The following is a 7,204-nucleotide window of genomic DNA, read 5'->3' on the forward strand; positions in this document are numbered from 1 at the left end:
CTTCTTCCTCTCAATCTACTCTCATACCCTGCTAGCTCTCACCATCTTCGAAGGTGTGTGAGGTCTTGGGTCTGAGAACGGGGATAATTCAAGTTGTGTTTGTTAAGTGTTTTGCTTAGTGCATGAAGTTTCCATCTTCATCGCACTAGCTAGTCTTGAAGGAACACAAAGAATTGTATTGTACAATGTCTCTCTTGATGGGAGAAACCATAATACAAAGCCTTTTGGAGGGGGGACCGGCTCCATGAAAATCCGGTCCTCAACTGTTGTCAATAGCTTAATTTCTCTCTCTTTTGAAAGTATTGTCGATGCTATCTAACTAGGTGTTATGCTTTTTGTTGCTCTCTCCACCCAAGCACTCTTGTAATTCTCATTAGGAATCTATTCTAATGAAATGCCCACTATGTTCATGCTAATTTCCGCTACACATAAGTTAATAGGCCATTAAATGTTACATTGGTATCAGAGCTCAAGGTTTCTCTTTTCTTGCTCAAGAAGGGAGGTCCTCAAGCTAGCTACAAATGGTTGGTATTATTAATTTCATGTGAGTAAGTAGAATAGGGATTTTTCAACCTTGCAGTGCGCCTGCCTTCGTGCACTTAATGGGGCATCACCGTCGAGAGCTATGGTCTTAATAGTGGAGTCCTACGGGGCTTGCCTACGGCTTAACCACTATTGAGCTATTAGAAACTTGACAGGAGCCGGTGATGTTTTGGTGTCGAAATACCCTCTCTTCTATTCTTTGCAATTAATGGTATTCGAGCCGCGGGTACAGTAGCTTGAGTGCTTTTTCTAAAGGGGTAAAGAGGAGTAGCAACTAGGGCTTGAAGTGCCAAAGTACACCTAAAAAGTTTACACCTAAAAGTTGTTAGAATGGCTGACAATAGTAAAGAGAGTGAAATTAATGTTGATAACTTTGATTTCGCTCATGAGCAAGCTACTAATGATGCTTCAATGCTTGTTAACTATCTTGTTTCTAGGCTTCAACAAGCCATGGGCAATCCATCTCTCCAAAGTGAAGTGCAACGGCAGCTCCGTGCTCATGGGATTCTCCAAGCTCATCACCATGACGAGAGAACACCTAGGAATCCTCCTTGTGAGACTACCAAAAGAGGTCTCTCTCCGATTTGGGAAGAAGAAGAGAATCCATATGAAGGGCTCAAGAATTTACTTCTTGATGATGCATCTCCTTCCCAAAGGAGAACTCAAGAGCCTCCACCGAAGGAACGAGAAAGAAGCGAGTCTCCAGCCACCTCGGCGGAGATGGCTCCACGAAGACGGCGGGCTAAACGCTCTCCATCACCACCAAAGCGTAGAAGACCATCACACTCTTCTCCACGCCATAATTCAAAGAGGGATGATAAAAAGCAAGAGAAGAAAAAGGCGAGAAAGAGGACACCCTCTTCTCCATCTTCTTCATCCTCTTCCTCTTATGAAAGCTATGGTGAAGACGACAAAGATCAAGACAAGAAAAAGGTGAGAAAGAGGTCACCCTCTTCTCCACCTTCTTCAAATTCTTCACCTTCTGAAGAAAGTGATGGTGCAACCTTTGAACCATCAAAAAGAAGAGGCCATAGGAAATCCTATGCCGCATGGAAGAGGTCCTCCAAGTTGAAGAAATTCAAAGAGGGAGGGAAGAGCATCTCTTTCCTTACCTATGATGGTACCTTTGGTGCTACGGACAAAGTCTTGGCCTTTATCCAACAATTCGATGCGGCGTTTGGAGATGAGGGCTTCACGGAGTCCTCTAAGCTACGCCATGTAGCTATGCACTTTCAAAAGTCTGCCAGACAATGGTGGTCTAACCTACGAGCCAACGGTGAAGCTCCACGAACATGGAAAGCTTTAAGAGCTTCCATTATGAAGCAGTTTTTGGCCACCGATGCCAAAGACAAAGTACTCACCGAATGGCAAAGCTTAAAGCTCTCTCCCAATGAATCTATCCACAAATATGTAGACAAGTTTTGGGACCTACAACTCAAAGCCACTGTCTTCAAAAAGTTGGATTTTGGAGAGCAAAAGCAACAATTTTGTGCGGGCTTAACCGAAGAAATGGCGGAGTATGTCAACTCCCAAAGACCACGTACCATATCGGCGGTAATACACCACACGATGGTCGCCTCTCGAATCAATTTCCAAACGGGGGCAAAAAGAAATAATAAGCCCCCGGAAAACAAGGGTTCCAATGAGCCTAAGGGGAAGGACAATGTCCAAAAGTCTCCTAAGGGCAACTCCAACAAAGCTAAAGAGAAGGGAGTTTACAAAGGTAAGAATAAACTCTCTCCTGAAGAGCTTGAGCGTTATCGTAAGGATAACCGGTGTTTCAAGTGCGGCGAACAGGGGCATGCGTACCGCGCTTGTCCCCAAAAGAACAACCGCCAAGATCCTCCTAGAGCTTCCTTGGTTGAAATACAAGAGGAGGAGACTCACCAAACTCACCACAAAGGATCTCCTCTATGCCATGCTTGGGGAAAGGTAAGAGAACATGATGCTTTTATTCTCTTTGACCCTGGTTCTACTCACAATTTTATATCTATAGAGTTGGCCACCAAGCTAGGAATACAATCCTACGAGATGTGAGATGTCCTACCCGCAGACAGTGCCTTCAAGGGGCAAGAAGCTTCAGTCACTCCCTTAATTGGTAAATTGAGGCTTCATGTCCAAGGCTATGTGGACAAAGAGGACTTCTTTATCTCTCCTCTCAAGCATGAGGATGTAATCCTAGGGGCACCATGGTTTGACCGCCTGGCTACCGATGTTAAATTTCCTGAAAGGAGAATCTCCTTTAAGTTCAGGGAAAAAGACATGTATATAGATGCTAAGGAAATGGGTAACACCATCCCCATTGTACATACACAAGCTTTCAACAAGTCAATAAAGAGCTCTATTTCCGTGTACATGATTTTTGTTGAAGACTCTCAAAATGAACCTAATGCTTTAGCAAAAGAAAATAAAAGCAACCAAAAGGAATTAGAGTTATCCAATTTTCTCAAGGGGTTTCAAGATGTTTTTATTGACGACATCCCTTGTGAGCTACCTCCTAAACGAGGTAATGATGACCATGCAATTGAACTTCTTCCAGGAAGTTCACCGCCCAATAAACCTCCTTATAGAGTTTCTCAAGCTCAACAAGAGGAGATTATGCGGCAAGTGCATGAGTTAGTTGAGAAGGGTATGGTTAGGCCAAGCTCATCTCCATTTTGCTCACCTGTGCTATTAGTGCAAAAGAAAGACGGCACATATCGTATGTGTGTCGACTATAGAGCACTAAATAGGATCACTATCAAGAATAGGTTTCCCGTTCCACGGGTAGAAGACCTATTTGATAAGCTACAAGGATCGACCTACTTCAGTAGGGTTGACCTAAAAAGTGGCTATCATCAAATAAGGATAGTTGATCAAGACATTGTAAAGACCGCATTTCGTACTACATTTGGTCTTTACGAATACATTGTCATGCCTTTTGGCTTGACCAATGCACCAGCCACATTCAACCGCTTGATGGAGAAGCTGTTCAGGCCTCATCGAACCTTCACTGGAGTGTTCTTTGATGATATTATCATCTACTCTAATTCATTGGAGGAACACAAGCAACACCTCCAGGTAATATTTCAAGTTTTAAGAGAGAATAAACTTTATGTTAATCGAAAGAAAAGTGATTTTTTCTTGCAAGAGATTCAGTATTTAGGTCACATTATCTCTCAAGATGGCATCCAAATGGATCCATCCAAGTTAGAGGTAATAAAAGGATGGCTATGCGTTACTAACTCACTAAGTGAGAAAGTAATGTATGAATCTCATGCTCCACCTTATGCGGGGCATAGAGGGATTCAGTCTACCTTAAAGGGAATTGAAACATATTTCTATTGGCCTACCATGAAAGTGAACATACAAGAGTATGTTTCCAAATGTATGGTATGCCAAAAGACAAAATTTGATAGAGGGAAGCAACTTGGATTGCTTCAACCCTTGCCAATCCCTAATTCACCATGGGAGAGCATATCCATGGATTTTATCTTTGGATTGCCTAAGTCTATCCATGGGAATACGGGAATATGGACGATAGTAGACAGGTTTAGTAAACAAGCTCATTTTATACCTGTCAAAAAGACTATCAAAGCCCATCAAATGGCAACCCTCTTTATTTCACAAATTTTCGAGTACCATGGCTTTCCCATGTCCATAGTGTCGGATAGAGATCCTAGAATGACCAGTAATTTCTGGAAGGGTCTCTTTGAGAATTTAGGAACAAGGCTAAACTTCTCTTCGGCCTATCATCCACAAACTGATGGCCAAAGTGAAATAGCTAACCTAACCATTCTCGATCTACTAAAAGCCTATGTAACGGAAGTAGATCAAAGATCCCAATGGGAGAAGTACTTACCCTTAGTGGAGTATGCTTACAATAACACTGTACATACTTCCACGGGAAAAGCCCCTTTCGAGGTAATCGAGGGAAGATCAAAAAGTCCCTTGCTACTTAAGGTACATGGGAAGATCTTCGCTGCAGTTGAGTATAGCCGAGACCTACAAGAATCTTTCCAAAAGATTAAGGATGCTATCTCTATCTCACAGCAAAGGCAAAAGGCTGCTGCTGACAAGCACAGAAGAGCCCAAGCCTTTAAAGAAAACGATTGGGTCTTGTTAAAGTTTCCCAAGGCTCGATTAAGGCACACAACGGGCAAGAATCCTACAGGTCACCAAAAGTACTATGCTAAACTAGCAAAAAGGTACTATGGTCCCTTTCAGATTCTTAGGCCAATCAATGAGATGGCCTATCAACTCAAGTTGCCCAATCATTGGCTCATACACAATGCTTTTCATGTGAGCCTATTAAAGCCTTACAAAGGAGAGCCACCTCAAGAACCAACTATTGAAGACCCACCGGAGATCGAGGACCAAGAAGAGGTGCTGCAGCCCGAGTCCATTCTCCGACATGAAGACAAGGTACTAAGAGGCGGTAAGACTATCCGACGATATATTATTAAGTTTAAGAATTATCCTTTTGAAGATGCTAGATGGATGCAAGGCATACAATTAAAGGATAACCTAAACCTTGTCAATGCTTACAATGCTTCCCAAGAGTAAGCAAATGTACAAAATGTTAAAAATGAACAAAATTTTTGTCTTATAAGACTCTCTTTTTCTTTATTTGTGCACAAAAATGAAGTAGTATGCATGCTTAGATCAAGTTTGTGGAGACGACGTCTCCCAAACACCAAGTAGAGCTTGTCACTCTACTATGGAAGACTGATAGGACTAATGTGCAGACATGCTTGCGGCAGCCTCAGGCTCTCAAGCGCCAAATGGACTAGTCATCCATTGTGGAATGATGTTGTAGGGTAACATAGGGATCCTCTACCCGCTAAGAAAAGGACTCATGAACATGATTTATCTTCTCTACACCATAGTCGAGGACGACTATGATTTCAAGAGAGAGGTAATGTCATAATAATCAATATCTAATTCTCCTAAATGATTTTCTCATATTAAATTGATCATTTAATGTGGGGAAGGCCAGGGGAGAAAAAGCTAGAATATTGGTTAAGCTAGCAGACCGGCCACAGTAGGGATCCAAAGGAGGGAAAATAGGGATCCAAAGGGGGGGCCATCTGCAAAAGAGCCATGTGCAACAATGGGCTAAAAAGACCCTAAGGTTCAGCCCATTAAGACTTCCAAAATGCTAAGGTTCCAAAATTCAAAGGTTGTGTCCAAAGGTCAACCCTAGGGAAAATTGGATGCTTTGTGTGTGCCCTAAAAGTCTTTGCACATCCCTACATGGGAGGGGGCGAGCCCTAAAGGTAGGGGATGAGAGAGAAAGCCACACACACACACACACAGGCTCCCTTTACACAAAGGGAATGAGGGACGCATGTCAGCTCCCTAGGCCAGATGCCCACAAGGTGTGCCCAATTTCTATTGGATGACCCTTGAAGTGGACCAATGAGAATTAAGCTAGAGTAAATCTAGTTTAATTAATTTAAAAACATTTAATAAAAGAAACCAATGAGAATTAAGTCTCCTAGAAGACTATTGGGCAGTCTCCCAAGGGGTCCAATGAGCATTCAGGAGCCCCATGGCTTGCTTGATTCCTATTGGCCAGGAGGCAAAGGGGTCCAATGAGAGTTTAGTTTAATTATTTAATTACCTAAAGCTCTCACAAAAGGGGAAAGGGGGACACATGTCAGAAGGCTATCACTTATGCTGCTTAATTGTAATTGGCTTGACTTGGGGAGGGCCAATGAGGCTTCAGCAAGAGCAATTAGCAAGGGGGCTCGCCCAAGAGAGAGAGAGAGAGAGAGAGAGGGGGGGGGGGCTGATTTTTGCAAGGCATTATCACACACACACACACTCACACAAGCTCATGTGTGAAGAAAGAGAAGACTATCTCTTCCCAAGCTTTAATGGAGAACTCATCACCTACTCCAAGCTTGTGAGATAGAAGCCTACATCAACACTCTCTTGGCATGTGGATGCAAATCCAACCAAGAGCCAAGCTTCAATGCATGCTCATCTCCTCTACCAAGCTAATTACTAAGCTAAGCTATGCTACATATGAGTGATTATGTGAGGAGATGTACATCTTTCTCGTAAGATACTCCTTCTTCCTCTCAATCTACTCTCATACCCTGCTAGCTCTCACCATCTTCGAAGGTGTGTGAGGTCTTGGGTCTGAGAACGGGGATAATTCAAGTTGTGTTTGTTAAGTGTTTTGCTTAGTGCATGAAGTTTCCATCTTCATCGCACTAGCTAGTCTTGAAGGAACACAAAGAATTGTATTGTACAATGTCTCTCTTGATGGGAGAAACCATAATACAAAGCCTTTTGGAGGGGGGACCGGCTCCATGAAAATCCGGTCCTCAACTGTTGTCAATAGCTTAATTTCTCTCTCTTTTGAAAGTATTGTCGATGCTATCTAACTAGGTGTTATGCTTTTTGTTGCTCTCTCCACCCAAGCACTCTTGTAATTCTCATTAGGAATCTATTCTAATGAAATGCCCACTATGTTCATGCTAATTTCCTCTACACATAAGTTAATAGGCCATTAAATGTTACACTCCCATTCGAGACGAGGAATTCAAAGAGCAAGAAAGCAATGAAAGTTTAAGTTCCTCTGAAGATGTGGCTCCATGAAGACGGCGGTCTAGACGATAGCCACTCCTCCCAAGAGGAAAATATCAACACATAGTCCTTCTCCTCATCA

The sequence above is a fragment of the Adiantum capillus-veneris genome, chromosome 3, assembly GCF_014529385.1.
Source record: "Adiantum capillus-veneris isolate H3 chromosome 3, ASM1452938v2, whole genome shotgun sequence".
NCBI classification, from domain to species: domain Eukaryota; kingdom Viridiplantae; phylum Streptophyta; class Polypodiopsida; order Polypodiales; family Pteridaceae; genus Adiantum; species Adiantum capillus-veneris.